The following is an 18,258-nucleotide window of genomic DNA, read 5'->3' on the forward strand; positions in this document are numbered from 1 at the left end:
TGAAATGAGTGGCTTGTGATCTGTTTCCAGTTAAAACCTAAGATCAAACAGATACTGATGCATCTTTTTAACCCCATACACACAGACTAGTGCTTCTTTTTCTACCATGCTGTAGGCTCTTTCTGCCTTTAACAATCATTTAGAAGCGTATGCAACAGGTTGTAGTTTACTCGACTTATTAGCTTGTTGGAGCACGCAACCAACTCCATATGACGAAGCATCACTGGCCAATACTAGACGCTTACATGGATCATAATGTACCGGCAGCTTGTTAGAGCAAAATAGATTAGTAGCTTTCTCAAAAGCTTTATCTTGAGACGCACCCCAAACCCAGTTGTCGCCTTTTCTTAGCAGCATGTGCAGTGGCTCTAATGAAGTGCTCAATCTAGGTAGGAAATTACCGAAGTAGTTGAGTAGACCAAGGAACGAATGCAACTCCGTCACATTCTGAGGCTTGGGTGCATTTTTAATGGCCTTGGTTTTCAAGTCCGTAGGCCTGATGCCGTCAGCAGCAATTTTCCTCCTCAGGAATTTGACTTCCGGTGCCATGAAGACGCACTTCAAACGTTTCAGTCGGAGTCCCACTTTGTCCAGACGATGTCGAACCTCTTCCAGGTTTTTCAGATGTTCGGCAGTGTCACGACCTGTGACCAGGATTCATCTTGGAACATGACGGTTCTAGGGACGAACTTCGGTCGACTCGCCATGTTCTTCTGAAATATGGCTGCAGCCAAGCGAATTCCGAAAGGACACCTGTTGTAGATAAACAGTCCTTTATGAGTGTTGATGCATGTAAGTTTCTTTGAAGTCTCGACCAACTCCTGTGTCATGTACTCCGATGTCAGATCCAGTTTAATGAATGACTTTCCCCCCATGCTAGCGTTGCAAACAGGTCATCAGCCTTCGGTAATGGGTATTGATCCTGTTTCAAAACTCGGTTGATCGTAATCTTGTAGTCTCCAAAAATCCTGACAGTGCCATCACTTTTCAACACCGGAACAATGGAGCTGGCCTATTTGTTAAGTTCGAGCGGTGATATGACCCCTTCACGCTGGAGTCTGTCCAGTTCAACTTCAACCTTCTCCCTCATCATGTACAGAACCGCCCGAGCTTATGATGGACAGGTCTTGCATCCGAGTCCACGTGGATCTGCACCTTGGCTCCCGTGAAATTGCTGATGCCTGGTTCAAACAGCGAGGGGAACTTGCTCACCCTCCGACGACAACGCTTTGATATCTTTGCTATTCCATTTGATTTTTTCTGGCCAATTCCTGCCGAACAATATTGAACCGTTGCCTGGAACGATCCATAATGGTAAATCATGATCCGCACCGTCATATGACATCTTGACTACTGCACTGCCAATCACCGTTATGAGTTCTTTAATGTACGTATGAACATAAAATTTAGAAACAGGAGTAGGCCATCTAGCCCCTCGAGCCTGCTCCGCCATTCAACAAGATCATGGATGATCTGGCCGTGGACTCAGCTCCACTTACCTGCCCGCTCCCCATAACCCTTAATTCCCTTATTGGTTATTGACTGGCATTGGCTGGACTCAGATTAGGCCTCACAGCCTTAGTATCCCGCAGCTTGTGGAATGTCCTCTAGCTCATTATTGATTGACTCGCACCCGTGTCCAATTCCATCGATACCGGCACACCGTTAAGTTTCACATTAATTATTATCGGTTGGCTCTTTGTTAGGAACGAATACAATCCATACACTTCCTCCTCTGGTATCTTGGATTGCATATCAGGATCCGCACTATACTGGTCATCATCCTCCACGTGCTGTGTCGCAGCATGCTTCCTCAGTTGCGCACACATGCTCTGGAGATGCCCCAGTCTCGAACAGTCTTTACAAATGTACTGTTTAAATCGACACTGATGAGGCTGATGATTGCCCCCACAACGCCAACACGGTGAAATTGGATTCATTACCGTTGGTGGACTTTGGGCAGCCACAGGCTTTGCATATGCAGTCGAGTAGGCCCTGCCATATGCAGCTCTGCCAAACGACGATACAATCTTGCTTATAGTACTTGCCGAGTTCTGGTTTTTCGATGATATCTGCTTTAGGTTTTTGTCAATCGTCATGCATGCATGGGCAATCATGACGGCCTTGCTCAAATCCATCATCTCCGCCGCCAGTAGCTTACACAGGATCACCTCGTGGTTGATGCCGATTACAAAGAAGTCACGCAGCATGTCTCCCAACGTGTTTTCAAACTTACGCAGTCTTAGGTCAGCAATGAATTCCAACACATCCTGGCCCTCAGAACGAACATGCGTGTAGAATCGATATCGTGAGATGATGATGCCTTCTTCTGGTTTGAGATGGTCACGTACCAGAGCACACAATTCCTCATAGTCCTTGTCCGTTGGACTTGCAAGCGAGAGAAGATTATTTATGAGTCCATAGAATTTCGGAGCGCAATCCATGAGGAAGACCGCCCTGCGCCTAACTGCATCAGTGGGTTCCTCCATTTTGTTGGCCATGAAATACTGGTCCAGGCGAGCTACAAGATATGCCCAGTCCTCTCCCTCCATGAATCTCTACTAATTCCAACTGTGCTCATTTTTGCATACGAAGGTTCTTAAGTTACCTCGTCACCAAATGTTCTGTATGTAATAACTCGATAGACTGAATATTGTAAATTAACACAGGTACAAACCTGGCTCTGCTTTATTAGAGCCCAAAGTGATTACATTACATGATGGCTTGCCTTTTATACCTGGGCCGCACACATGTGTGTACAGCCCAATGACCTCCGACAGTGACGCCACCTGGTGGCTAATAACAACAAGCATACATACATGACAGGTTCACTAGACAGATTCCTGGGATGAGGTTCTATGAGCAGAGGTTGGGTAGGATGGGCCTGTATTCCCTAGAGTTAATAGAATGAGGTATCTGGAAAAAATGTTTCTCCTGGCTGGGGAGTCTAGAATCAGGGATCACAGTCTCAGAATAAGGGGTCGGCCATTTACATAACGTAAGAACATAAGAAGTAGGAGCAGGAGTAGGCCATATGGCCCCTCGGCCCTGGTCCGCTATTAATACGATCATGGCTGATCCGATCATGGACTCAGGTCCACTTCCCTGCCCGCTCCTGTCCAATCTCGACTCACAATGTACGAGTCAGACACCTTCAGCCCGGCAGAAGTTCCTTTATTTTTACTTGCCAGCAAGGGAAAAGTCTCACTCAGTCAACGGCTCAGTGAACACCTTCGAAATGGTACAATTTCACAAGATATTTATACAGTAAAAACCCAAGTTATGGCCTCTTCTTGTGTATTGGCTCTGTCTTGCAGTCAGTGAATACAGATAAAGAGTTAATTACACCATCCTTGTCCTGACATTGTTTCCAAATATTTCCTTTTGTCAGGGTTATTAGTTGGCCAGTCAGCCATTACTCGATGAGAGTGTGGTCATGAGCTATTACCGGCATTGCATTATGGCAGGATTGTCCAGTTTCCTGGTCAGTTATCTTTTTGCATGAAATGGATGAGGTCTATACAAGAGATAATGGCTGGTGGTTTGAGTATCTCGAAAAGGGTGGGGCGGAGTGGAACTGGTGTTGTAATGGACAATTGGAGAGCACCATGGGTGGTACTTGTCATGTATTTCACCATCTTGCAATGACTATAAGTATGTAACTGTAACTCATGCATACTGTACCTGTACCCTTGTAATGCACACCCTGACCACAGGGAGTGAGCTCCTCACCTGGGCTTCCAGGTATAAAAGGGGATGTCCCACCTAGGATCAGCACTCTTTCGTCCTGGGAATAAAGTGAAGGTCACAGAGTGACCGTGTCCGATATATCTGTGCCTCGTGTGAGTTTGTAACAAGGTGCAGAGACACAAAATCTGACGACGAGAAACGGGAATCACCCAACCACGAGGATGGCCAACGGCAGCACAGAGGAACGTTACTGTGTGGGCGAGGACTGGGACGACTTTGTGGAAAGACTCCAGCAGAGCTTGGTCACAAAGGACTGGCTGGAAGAGGCAGCGGCTGACAAGCGGAGGGCGCATCTACTGTCCAGCTGTGGTCTACAGACGTATGCGCTAATGAAAGACCTGCTCGCACCCCAAAAGCCAGTGGACAAGTCCTTTGAAGAGCTCAGCCAGATGATCAGTGAGCATCTCAAGCCGGCAAGTAGCGTACACATGGCCCAGCACCGGGTTCTACTCTCACCGGCGTCGGGAGGGTCAAAACATCTCGGACTTCGTGGCGGAACTGCGGCGTTTGGCCAGTCTCTGTAAGTTCTCCGATGCCTGCAGGGGGGAAATGTTAAGGGTCTTTTTAATCATCAGGAAGCTCATAAAAACTACGGATTTGACTTTAGAAGGGGCGGCGTTGATAGCTCAGACCTTTATGGAAGGGGAAGAGGAGACCAAGCTAATCTACGCACACAGCCTTGGTTTTAAAGTTGCGTTGAAACAGGGAATCAATGATATAAAAATGACACAGAACCCCACAGGCAGGCAAGGGCAATTCAACACCATCCAGGCAGGCAGGCAAGGGCAATTCGACACCACCCAGGTAGCAACAAGCTCCTGGCAACAGGGACAATGGAAAGGGGATCGACAATTTATGCCATCACAAGGAACACTACATCCTGTGATAGGACAATTAACATCCCCCATCAGAGTGCTTAGAAACAGCCAAAAGGGCCATCAGAGAGGAATGCCTGGGAATAGTCCTTTTGTTAACAGCAATCTCAGCTCATGCTGGAGATGTGGGAGCAGACACACTGCAAAAATCTGCAGGTTCCAACTTTACACCTGTAGGATTTGTAATGTCAAGGGACACCTGGCCAGGATGTGCAAAAAGGCAGTAGCGAGGCTAATCTGCGAGACAGACGAACCAGACGAAGGGTCTGAAATGCAGGATGAGGCCTGGGGAACAACCATGGATGCTGAAGTTCAGAGAGTTCATGTGGCTGGCGTCCACAGCTCATACACCAAAACGCCACCCATGATGATCAAAGTCTTACTGAATGGCATTCCGATGCACATGGAGCTGGATACCGGAGCTAGCCAGTCACTCATGAGCGCCTAACAATTTGAGAGACTATGGTCACACAGAGCTAGCAGGCCCAAATTGGAATGCATTGAGACGTAGCTACGTACGTACACCAAAGAGATCATCCCAGTGCTGGGCAGTGCAAACTTGGTGGTAACGCATAATGGATCACAGAACCGGCTGCCACTCTGGATTGTTCCGGGAAATGGCCCCGCGCTCTTGGGAAGGAGTTGGCTAGCTGAGATGAATTGGAAATGGGGGGATGTGCGTGCCATTTCATCCGTGGAGCGAAGTTTATGCTCGCAGGTATTGTAAAAATTCGAGTCACTCTTTCAACTCGGTGTCGGAACGTTCAAGGGCACCAAAGTAGTGATACACATCACTCCGGACACCAGACCAGTGCACCACAAAGCCAGAGCGGTGCCATACATGATGCGTGAAAAAATTGAAAGTGAACTGGACAGGATGCTCAGAGAGGCCATAATTTCGCCCGTTGAATTCAGCGACTGGGCAAGTCCCATTGTTCCCGTCCTCAAAGCACATGGCTCGGTCAGGATTTGTGGCGATTACAAAGCCACCATCAACCGAGTGTCGCTGCAAGATCAATACCTGCTGGCAGGTGGTAAGCTGTTCACGAAGCTGGACCTCACTGCGGCCTACATGACTCAGGACCCGGCTGAAGAATCCAAGTTTCTGACCACCATCACGACACACAAAGGATTATTTGTTTACAATAGGTGCCCGTTTGACATTCGTTCGGCAGCGGCTATCTTTCAGCGAAACATGGAAAGCTTGCTCAAGTTCATCCCTGGAACGATCGTGTTCCAAGACGACATCCTTATAATGGGTTGAGACACTGAGGAACACCTCCGCAACCTGGAGGAGGTGCTACGCCGATTGGAACGGGTAGGCCTGCAGCTGAAAAAGGCCAAGTGCGTGTTTTTGGCCCCAGATGTCGAGTTCCTGGGCAGGAGGATTTCCGCAGACGGGATTCAGCCCACTGAATCAAAAACTGAGGCGATTCGCCGGGCGCCCAGACCCGGCAACACGTTGGAGTTGCGATCATTCCTGGGACTCTTGAACTATTTTGGGAACTTCCTGCCGAACTTAAGCACATTGTTGGAGCCGTTACACATGCTCTTCCATAAAGGTTGTGAATGGTCTTGGGAGGATTGTCAAAAACAGGCTTTCAATAAGGCGAGGAACCTGCTGTGTTCCAACAAACTGTTGACTTTGTACAACCCCTGTAAAAAACTAGTTTTAACATGTGATGCGTCATCCTACGGGGTTGGGTGTGTTTTGCAGCAGGATAACGATGACGGCCGACTCCAACCGGTGGCTTACGCCTCCAGGTCGCTCTCCCAGGCAGACCGTGGATATGGCATGGTCAAGAAGAATGCACTCGCGTGTGTGTATGGTGTTAAAAAGATGCACCAGTATCTTTTCGGTAGACGGTTCGAGCTAGAGACGGACCACAAGCCGTTAACATCCCTGTTGTCCGACAGCAAGGCTGTCAACGCTAATGCGTCAGCTCGCATTCAGCGATGGGTCCTCATGCTGGCTGCGTATGACTACACCATACGGCACCGGCCAGGCACAGAAAATTGTGCTGATGCACTCAGCAGGCTCCCACTGGCCACCACCGAGAGGGCGTCGGAGCAGAGCACTGAGATGGTCATGGCCATTGAGGCTTTTGACACTCCGGGCTCCCACATCACAGCCCGCCAGATCAAACTCTGGACCAACAGGGACCCCCTCCTATCCATGATAAAGAAATGTGTCCTGACTGGGGACTGGGCGTCTGCACACAGGGCGTGCCCCGAGGAAGTCAGACCGTTTCAGAGACGGATGGATGAACTCTCCGTCCAAGCTGACTGCCTGTTATGGGGCAGCCGGGTCGTCATGCCCCAGAAAGGAAGGGAAGCGTTCATCAGGGAACTCCACAGCGAGCACCCTGGCATCGTGTTAATGAAGGCCATTGCCCGGTCACAGGGTGGCAGGGGATTGACTCAGATCTGGAACATTGGGTTCGCAGGTGCACGACGTGTGCCCAGCTGGGCAATGCCCCCAGGGAGGCTCCACTCAGTCCATGGCCCTGGCCCACCAGGCCATGGTCACGTATTCACGTGGACTATGCGGGCCCGTTCATGGGAAAAATGTTCCTGATTGTTGTCGATGCATACTCGAAGTGGATTGAGTGCACCATATTGAACTCGTGCACGACATCCATCACTGTGGAGAGTCTGCGTACGGTTTTCACGACCCACGACTTGCCGGACATCCTGGTCAGCGATAATGGCCCGTGTTTTACCAGCCATGAATTCCAGGAGTTTATGTTGGGCAATGGGATCAAGCACATCGGACAGCGCCGTTCAAGCCGGCCTCCAATGGCCAGGCGGAACGGGCGGTCCAAGTCATAAAACAGGGCATACTACGCATCCAAGGACCCTCTCTTCAGTACCGCCTATCGCGCCTCCTGCTGGTCTACAGGTCCCGCCCGCACTCGCTCACGGGAGTCCCGCCAGCAGAACTCCTCATGAAATGCACGCTCAAGACGCGGCTGTCCCTTATTCACCCAGGCCTGACAGACATTGTTGAGGGCAAACGCCAGTCCCAAACCGAGCTCCATGATCGAGGCACAAAGTGGAGGTGTATAGACATAGATGACCCGGTATTTGTTCTTAACCATGCTTTGGGACCCAAATGGCTTGAGGGCACCGTAATTGGCAAAGAAGGAAACAGGATCATGGTGGTCAGACTAAACAATGGGCAGATATGCCGCAAACACTTGGACCAAGTAAAGACAAGGTTCCGTGCAGACACGGAGGAACCGGAAGAAGAGCATGATGAGATAGCACCCACACCACTGCCAGCGTACGAACAACAAAGACAGCCCTCAGCATGCACAGTCCCTGCGGCCAGCCCGGACAGGCCGGAATCACCTCAAGTGACAGAGACGCGTGCTGAGGCTCAGCCACAAGAGCCACAACTGCGGCGCTCCATGAGAGAGCGCCGACCACCCGATAGACTTAACCTCTGAAACTAAAAGACATAAGGGGGGAGGTGATATCATGTATTTCACCATCTTGCAATGACTATAAGTATGTAACTCATGCATACTGCACCTGTACCCTTGTAATGCACACCCTGACCACAGGGAGTGAGCTCCTTACCTGGGCTTCCAGGTATAAAAGGGGAGGTCCCACCCAGGATCAGCACTCTTCAGTCCTGGAAATAAAGTGAAGGTCACAGAGTGACCGTGTCTGATATATCCATGCCTCGTGTGAGTTTGTAACAAGGTGCAGAGACACAACAGTACTTGTCTCAGCAGGACTTGTCACCAAGCTGTCTGGTGGCTATTGATTAGTTATCAGCCGTTTCAAGCCAGGTTTAGCTGTTTATGCAAACTAACTGTCTGTTGCAGAAATTTCTGGAAGGACCAGGATTCCATTTTGCTTTATATCAAAAAGGGCACAAAATACAGTGTGATACAGCTTAGATAAAAATACATTTCCACATTCCCCCATTTTGTCCTTCACAAGGACAACTTAATCCATTCTGATCTTGTACAGTCTCTCTATTTCCATTTCCACACAAGAGCCTTCAGTAGTTGTCGTTACCATAACTCTAGCCGTGGTCTCGGTAGGTAACACGGTTTTTCCCAACCTGGCACAGCAACACTTAACCAAGACAAATAAAAGATATAGGGCGAAGACTATCAGCAGGAATATGATCAAACCCTGTACCACAGATCTCCCTAGGGATCCCAACCATCCCGATGCCCAATCCCACAAGGTGGTACCATCCTGGCCAACTGTCTGTTTATACTCTATTACCTTGTTCCTAATGTATTCAACTAGACTGCCGATTTCTTCTGACTTATCCGGGATATATGTATAGCATTCTCCACCTATTAATGCGCATGTCCCTCCTTCTTTGGCTAGGAGATAATCTAAGGCCATACGATTTTGGAGAGCCATTGTTTGAATAGCTACCATTTCATCAGATTCCATTTAGCCATGTCAAATCACGTTTAAATCTATGACTTCCATAGGCATCCCTTAGAGTCTTTGTTGATCTAATAAAGGGTACCAAATATCCTAAGTAACAGGACCCTGTCCAGTTGGCTGGTAACCATAGGTAGGTTTTATGGCCACAAATAAAGGATGTCAGCTCCTGGTCCTTTCGTGCCATCCATACTCGAGTGGTCTCACCATCCCACCCTCTACCTGAGGCTTTGTTATGGACCATCGTCCAGCTAACGGTTGCTATCTTTCTTCCATCAGTGGGATTTGTTGTGGCTTGTCATTTAGTCATTTGGGAACACTTGCTGCGTTCCATTTCTGGTCCTTTAGTCTCATTACTCACTAGGCATATTATACCTTCAGGATTTCCTATTCCTGGAGTAATACTTAGGAAGGGTGGCTGGCGGTTATTATTATAATGTGGCTGGTACCATCCCTGGAAGGTTATAAGTTTATACCCTGCTGACCTCCATTCTGTGAGAACCTTCGTTTCTGACACCTTGGTTAGGTTTGTCCTATTTTGCACTATCAACCATTCTACCATCTCTGATTCGTTAAAGGGAATGGATCTTAGGGGAATACCCCCTTCGGAGTGGACCGGTACATGGGAACATATCCAACAACTAGACAAGTTTCTTTCTTGAGCATACTTATGACTCAGCGCCATAAATACGTTTACCTGCAGTTCCCTTCGTTTGCATGTCTGTACCCCTGGTATAATCAATAACGCAAAGCAAAACCCTGTCAAGCCCAACACCATCAGTCCCCATAGTCCGTACAGTTCCTTATTCAGTCTTCCTTTTTCTGTTCCTCTGGTTCCTTCTTTCCTTCCTCCTGGTCGGGTGCCCTTTTGCAATGGAACGCATGGATCCATGTTGGTCTTTCCTTTACCTTGATTGCAGTATTAGTCGCCAGCAAGACCTGGTATGGTCCTTCAAATCTTGGCTGTAGACTGTTTTTTCTTTTAAAGATTTTGATGTAAACGAATTCCCCGGGCTCCAGGTTATGACACTTCCCTTCTGCTGGCTTGACTTGAGCTGCTTTTACCTGCGAATGAAAGCTGGAAATACATTTGGTTAGTGCAATACAATAATTCAACATATTTTCCTCCATTTTGTGGATGTCCATTTGTTTTGCAGTAAATGGTGCTGTAAAAGGTAGCCGTTGGGGACGTCCCATAACTATCTCATGCGGTGACAGGCCTGTTGTTCTGTTGGTTGCAGATCGCATCACCATCAAGGCTAAGGGCAGCAGTTCTGTCCATTTCAGTCCAGTGTCATTACAAAATTTTGCCAGCTTATTTTTAAACATTCCATTATATCTTTCAACAAGTCCAGCTTATTGTGGATGATAACTGCAATGAAAACGTTGGTTAATCTGTAAAACTTTACACATTTCTCTGACAACAGTTCCCGTGAAATGTGACCCGTTATCACTAGAAAGCTTATCAGGGATTCCGAAGCACGGTACGATTTCTTTTAACAAACATTTAGCAACAGTAGTGGCATCGGCCTTTTTACATGGAAAGGCTTCAATCCATCTCGAGAACACATCTACAATAGCTAATACATACTTGAATCCCATACACATAGGTAATTCAATAAAATCCATTTGTAAATGTACAAAAGTTCCCACTGGATTTGGGTGGGAGGCAGATTCTACTTTTTCCGTCTTACCCGGATTCATTGTCTGACAGGTGACACAATTTTCACAGATTTGTTTTGCAATTGCCGAAATGCCTGGTGCATACCAAGTTGCCAAAATATAATCTGCCACCCCCACTTAGCCCGCATGGTGAACCCATATTCCTTCTGGATTTTTATAACATTGATCCTTTGTCCAGGTCAACACCTCCTCCGTACTGGCCTGTGTCTGAAAGGCCAGCACATCATTAATAGTGGGTGGCGGGTCTAAGCAATTGAGACTTTTCCTTAGTGGGAACAATGACACCTGCATCCCCCCTTTTGACAGAGCTGCTGACTTAGCTGCATTATCAGCTCTGGCGTTCCCAAGTGCTACCTCATTCGACTGGCCTGTATGTGCTTGGCATTTGATAATGGCAAGTTTCAAGGGGCATTGAATGGCTCACAGGAGATTTTCCACTTGTTCTGCATTTTTGATAGTGGTTCCTGAAGAAGTCAGGTACCCATGAATTTTCCAAATTTGTCCACAGTCATGTGATACTCCAAAAGCATACCTGGAGTCGGTGTAGATATTAACTGTTTGTCCTTCAGCCAGAATACAGGCTCAAGTTAACGCAAACAATTCGGCTTGTTGGGCTGAAAAGGAGTCTGGAAGAGAGGCTGTTTCGACAACATTAAACTGGGTCACAATTGCATAAGCCGCTCTAGGTTGGCCCCTATCATTTCGTAAGGCTGATCCATCAACATAGCACACTCGATCAGGGTTACACATTGGTACATCTGTTAAATTGATACGTGGTTTAGTCACTAATTCGGCTACCATTTCACATGAATGGTCTTCTTCTGTGGGGAGTAAAGTGGCTGGATTTAAGGTAGTACATCTTTTAATGATAAGGTTCAGATTTGATAACAGTTCAACTTCATATTTAGTGGTTCTTGCAGAAGTTAGGGGCCCAAGTTTCGGGCCGCACTTAAAACGGCGCAGCCCAGACCTGGACGCCCGTTTTCCCCCCAGAAAGTGCGCCTAAAAAAACTTACCTATTCTCTGGTTCCCTGCAGGTCTTCTACAGCTGGGCGCAGCGCAGCACGAGCTGTTGGGGGCGAAGCCAGGTCCCTGCGCTGAAAACAGTGCCGGGACCTCTGCACATGTGTGCTACAGTGGGCACGCAAGTGCAGTAGCTCCAGGCTCCCAAAACTGTGGAAGGGGCCCGAAGCACGCAGCCCCTCCCCTAGCCCTGGCCGAATGGCCTCACTGGGGCTGCGTGAATAAGGCTCCTCCCACCCGACCCGACCCCCGCTCCGCCCCCCCTCGGAAACCCGACCACCGCTCCCCCCCCAGACCTCCACGACTCTCTTTCCCCCCCCCTCCCCCGGACCTCTGCGACTCTCTCTCCCCTCCCCCTCCCCCGGACCTCCGCGACTCTCTCTCCCCACCCCCTCCCGACCTTCGCGACCCTTCCCCCCCCGTCCCCCCTGGACCTCCGCGACTCCCCCCCGAGACCCGACACCACCTACCTGTAAATCCAGCCCGAGGTCTTGGGCCCGGCCGTTCAGCCTCCTTCTCTCCCTCCCCCTCTCTCTCCTTCCCTCCCTTCCTCCCTCCTCTCTCCTTCCCTCCCTCCCTCCTCTCTCCTTCCCTCCCTCCCTCCCTCCCTCCTCTCTCCTTCCCTCCCTCCCTCCCTCTTCTCCCCTTCCCTCCCCCCTCCCTCTCATCTCTCCTTCCCTCCTTCCCTCCCTCCCTCCTCTCTCCTTCCCTCCCTCCCTCCCTCCTCTCTCCTTCCCTCCCTTGCTCCCTCCTCTCTCCTCTCTCCTTCCCTCCCTCCCTCCTCTCTCCTTCCCTCCCTCCCTCCCTCCTCTCTCCTTCCCTCCATCCATCCTCTCTCCTTCCCTCCCTCCCTCCTCTCTTCTTCCCTTCCCTCCCTCCCTCCTCTCTCCTTCCCTTCCTCCCTCCCTCCTCTCTCTTTCCCTCCCTCCCTCCTCTCTCCTTCCTCCCTCTCTCCTCTCTCCTTCCCTCCTCCCTCCTCTCTCCTTCCCTCCTCCCTCCCTCCTCTCTCCTTCCCTCCTCCCTCCCTCCTCTCTCCTTCCCTCCCTCCCTCCTCTCTCCCTTCTCCCCCTCCCCCTCTCTCCCTTGTCCCCCTCCCCCCTTCTCCCCTCCCCCCTTCTCCCCCTCCCCCCACCCCCCTTCTACCCCTCCCCACCCCTCTTCTCCCCCTCCCCACCCCAGCCCCCTTCTCCCCCTCCCCACCCCATCCCACCCCCCTTCTCTCCCTCCCCCCCACCCCCTTCTCCCCCTCCCTCCTCACCTCCCTTCTCCCCCTTCCCCGTTCTCCCCCTCCCCTCACTGTCAGAAACACAGACACTGACAGACAGAGAGTGAGAGACACAGACACAGACAGACACAGAGAGATACTGACGGAGACACACTGGGGGGGCCGTCCCAGCACACTGTTGGAGGACTCCCAGTGCTGCAGTCGGTAAGTAGAAAATGTTTTATTTATTAATTTTTTTTAATTTTTTTAATTTTTTATTAATTTTTTTTGATTGATTTATTGGTTGATTTATTGATGTATTTATCATTTATTATTGATGATGGCTCTTTATTTGTAAAACTGAAGTGTTTAATGATTGTAAACTTCCCTTTAAACCCCCCCTCCATTCTCTACGCCTAATTTGTAACCTACGCCTGATTTTCTAAAGTGTAGACAAGGTTTTTATCTAACATACAAAAATCTTCACTTACTCCATTCTAAGTTAGTTTGGAGTAAGTTTTCACTGCTTAAACTTTGAAAACAGGCGTAAGTGGCCGGACACACCCCTTTTTGAAAAAAAATTCTGTTCCAAAGTGAAACTGTTCTAACTGACTAGAACTGGAGCAAACTAAATGCCAAGAATTCAAATTTCTAAGATACTCCGTTCTAAACCAGTTGCTCCAAAAAACAGGAGCAACTCAGGCCGAAACTTGACCCCTAGGTGTTGGGTGGCACATTTAGTAAGTAAAATCTCAACAGAGTGTGGGATATATAGAATGGTTTGATGATTTAGAGTTATTGTCTGAGCCTGTTGTAGAGCGTATTAAGCTGCTGCCAATGAAGGAAGACATCCTGGTAGTCCACGTACCACTGGGTCTAGTTGGGCACTGGAATACGCTACCTGTCGCTGCCTGTCCCCATGTAACTGAGTCAAAACAGATTGTGTAAAACCCGACTTGTGATGAACAAATAAATTGAATGGCTTAGTGTAATCTGGTAATCCCAAGGCTGGTGCTGAAGTGAGGGACTGCTTAAGATTCTGGAAAGCATTCTGGGCTACTTCATTCCAAATCCTTCTTTAAGCATTGTGAGAATATAGTAGATTCATTCACAGCTTGTAGGTCTTGGACAAACCTCCATTTGTCACTATTGGGCTTCTGAACAGGAAGAATCGGTGTGTTACACGGACTTCTCATTTATGCTTATAGTGATTCACAGATCACAGAATGCACAGTACTTGTTTTATAATTTTATTAAAAGGCTTCCAAACCCAAGGTTTTTCCAATACAGCCAAAATGTTGATCAAGGAGAATCACCTGAAATATCTCAAAATCCAAATTCAAATGTTGTGCTGCCAATCTTTATTTTAAAAAATCTTCTTACTGAGCTAAAGCTTTCGCATCAAGGTTTTACACAAAGGACAATGGGAGCATACTCACCCAGCCTGCAGCCTCGAGAGACCCACAAAGGCTTTTTTTTAAAAGGCATTACAACTTCCCTTCCCCGTTCTTTATCTCACTCCTAGACTAAATTTATGTCTTTCAACCCAATGTAATCAATGATTGCGTGTCTTCTTTCGACAAGTAAGTGAGCGTGTCAAATAAATTCTCTTTTTTTTTTAACCGGGACCATGTCTCAACAAACCTATCCTTTGTGCATTTCCTAGCTCCGTAATTTCTCATCCGAATAAATCCACATCTGCATTTCTAACTTAAAATGTCTTAAACTTCCCACATACAGGACAACACTACATAGAAAATAGGTGCAGGAGTAGGCCATTCGGCCCTTCTAGCCTGCACGAAGGGTTAAAAAACCTTCACTCTGTTTGAAAAAGTGGGTGGAGCTAAAACAAACAGGCAGTTCCACCACCTTTCCAAACAGGCTTTCAGACACATGAAAAATTCCGCAGTCAAAAAAAAACACACAAGCACTCCCATTCAAAGACAGACATTCACAAAAGTCTCTCTTCATTCAATAAAGCTTATTGTTTGGCCAGCTCTATTTTTGGATCCATAAGTCACCATCGGGTTCTGTTACATATTGATTTACTTCCTCTGTTAATTTTACGTGGGCTTGAAAAATCGGAATCCAGGCCTTTTCTATTACTTTCTTTTTTTTTCCCTCTTCTACCTGGGTCTCTGTTTATAAGACACTCCTCTAGACATGTTATTCTCTCTAAATTAAATGACCCATCAGGTGGAAATGGCCTGTTTTCACCCTTAGTCCACTTTACCCATTTTTTTTTAGGTGGTCAATTGAAGACTGACCACAATTCTGGAGCATAAAATAGGCTGGTGTGCACTTTTGTGGTGTTTTACTTGCTCCGGCACCCATTCTAGATGATTAAGATTTTCCACAGTTTCTGATCTCACAATCCTTTCGGCCAACTGAGTTCTCAACGCCCACTTCTCCTGGCCGTTACTTGGCCTGAAAAGGCTCTTAATTCGGGCTCAGTCTGGGTGTGTGAGAGATGTTGGCACGAACCAACCGTAGTTGATCAATCAGTTACTGTTTCTTTTCTCAATCAATCCTTGTTTTTCCGAATCACAATTTTCCCTTGTGACTCTTCCCGTTTCTCTAATTGCAATGTCGTACAAAGGTATTGAACACAACAATATAACAAGGGTAACTAGGACAAACAACATTCACGCGAGTATACAAATCATAACCTTAAACTCTATCTAAACAAATAATCAATTCTCAGTCTGCATTGTACGCCACTACAGACCGAGTCCTTAACTTATCCAAATAAAACTTATAAAACTTATGGTCCCATTACCTTAACTCTTATCACATAAGAATCTTCGATCGATTAGCGCTTTTTTCCCCCTAATCTTATCACATAAGAACCGTTTTCCTAATCTTACCACATAAGAAACGTTTTCCGAATGAAAATCTCCCAGGCTGTTTCAAAATATTTCCAGGACCAGATCCCTTCTGCTTGCAAGCTGAGAAAGAAATGATCACAAAAATAACTTTGGCTCTCAAATGTCGAGTCTCGTAGATCGCAGTACCTTCCCTGTGGACAACAGATTACATATGCGATTCAACAGTGAAGGAACCTCTTGTGAGCAAAAGGCTCACCTTATTCTGGCCAGTGAAGCCCTTCACTGAAGAGGCACTAAGCCCGCATCCGTTTTACTCACAGGTTAGAGAGTAAGCAATCTAAGTGGAACCTCCAAGAAGTAACTGTCGAAATCTCGACTCACAATATACGACTCAGACACCTTCAGCCCAGCAGATGTTCCTTTATTTTTACTTCCAGCAAGGAAAAAGTATCACTCAGTCAATGGCTAAGTGAACACCTTCGAAATGGTACAATTTCACAAGATATTTATACAGTAAAAACCCAAGTTATGGACTCTTCCAGTGTATTGGCTCTGTCTTGCAGTCAGTGAATACAGATAAAGAGTTAATTACGACATCCATGTCCTGACATGGTTTCCAAATATTTCCTTTTGTCAGGGTTATTAGTTGGCCAGTCAGCCATTACTCGATGAGAGTGTGGTCATGAGCTATTACCGGCATTGCATTGTGACAGATTGTCCAGTTTTCTGGTCAGTTATCTTTTTGCATGAAATGGATGAGGTCTGTAACAAGAGATAACATAGAAACATAGAAACATAGAAAATAGATGCAGGAGTAGGCCATTCGGCCCTTCGAGCCTGCACCGCCATTCAATGAGTTCATGGCTGAACATGCAACTTCAGTACCCGATTCCTGCTTTCTCGCCATACCCCTTGATCCCCCTAGTAGTAAGGACTACATCTAACTCCTTTTTGAATATATTTAGTGAATTGGCCTCAACAACATTCTGTGGTAGAGAATTCCACAGGTTCACCACTCTCTGGGTGAAGAAGTTTCTCCTCATCTCGGTCCTAAATGGCTTACCCGTTATCCAAAGACTGTGACCCCTGGTTCTGGACTTCCCCAACATTGGGAATATTCTTCCTGCATCTAACCTGTCTAAACCTGTCAGAATTTTAAACGTTTCTCTGAGATCCCCTCTCATTCTTCTGAACTCCAGTGAATACAAGCCCAGTTGATCCAGTCTTTCTTGATATGTCAGTCCCGCCATCTCGGGAATCAATCTGGTGAACCTTCTTTCGCTGCACTCCCTCAATAGCAAGAATGTCCTTCCTCAAGTTAGGAGACCAAAACTGTACACAATACTCCAGGTGTGGCCTCACCAAGGCCCTGTACAGCTGTAGTAACACCTCCCTGCCCCTGTACTCAAATCCCCTCGCTATGAAGGCCAACATGCCATTTGCTTTCTTAACCGCCTGCTGTACCTGCATGCCAACCTTCAATGACTGATGTACCATGACACCCAGGTCTCATTGCACCTCCCCTTTTCATAATCTGTCACCATTCAGATAATAATCTGTCTCTCGGTTTTTACCACCAAAGTGGATAACCTCACATTTATCCACATTTTACTTCATCTGCCATGCATTTGCCCACTCACCTAACCTATCCAAGTCACTCTGCAACCTCGTAGCATCCTCCTCGCAGCTCACACTGCCACCCAGCTTAGTGTCATCCGCAAATTTGGAGATACTACATTTAATCCTCTCGTCTAAATCATTAATGTACAATGTAAACAGCTGGGACCCCAGCACAGAACCTTGTGGTACCCCACCAGTCACTGCCTGCCATTCTGAAAAGTACCCATTTACTCCTACTCTTTGCTTCCTGTCTGCCAACCAGTTCTCAATCCACGTCAGCACACTACCCCCAATCCCATGTACTTTAACTTTGCACATTAATCTCTTGTGTGGGACCTTGTCGAAAGCCTTCTGAAAGTCCAAATACACCACATCAACTGGTTCTCCCTTGTCCACTCTACTGGAAGCATCCTCAAAAAATTCCAGAAGATTTGTCAATGGCTGGTGGTTTGAGTATCTCGAAAAGGGTGGGGCGGAGTGGAACTGGTGTTGTAATGGACAATTGGAGAGCACCATGGGTGGTACTTGTCTCAGCAGGACTTGTCTCCAAGCTGCCTGGTGGCTATTGATTAGTTATCAGTCGTTTCAAGCCAGGTTTAGCTGTTCATGCAAACTGACTGTTGCAGAAATTTCTGGAAGGACCAGGACTCCATTTTGTTTTATATCAAAAAGGGCACAAAAATACAGTGTGATACAGCTTAGATAAAAATACATTTCCACACTCCCCATCAGCACTTATTCCCTTATCGTTTAAGAAACTGTCTATTTCTGTCTTAAATTTATTCAAGTCCCAGCTTCCACAGCTCCCTGAGGCAGCGAATTGCACAGATTTACAACCCTCTGAGAGAAGAAATTT

This window comes from Pristiophorus japonicus, chromosome 4 (genome assembly GCF_044704955.1).
Source record: "Pristiophorus japonicus isolate sPriJap1 chromosome 4, sPriJap1.hap1, whole genome shotgun sequence".
NCBI classification, from domain to species: domain Eukaryota; kingdom Metazoa; phylum Chordata; class Chondrichthyes; family Pristiophoridae; genus Pristiophorus; species Pristiophorus japonicus.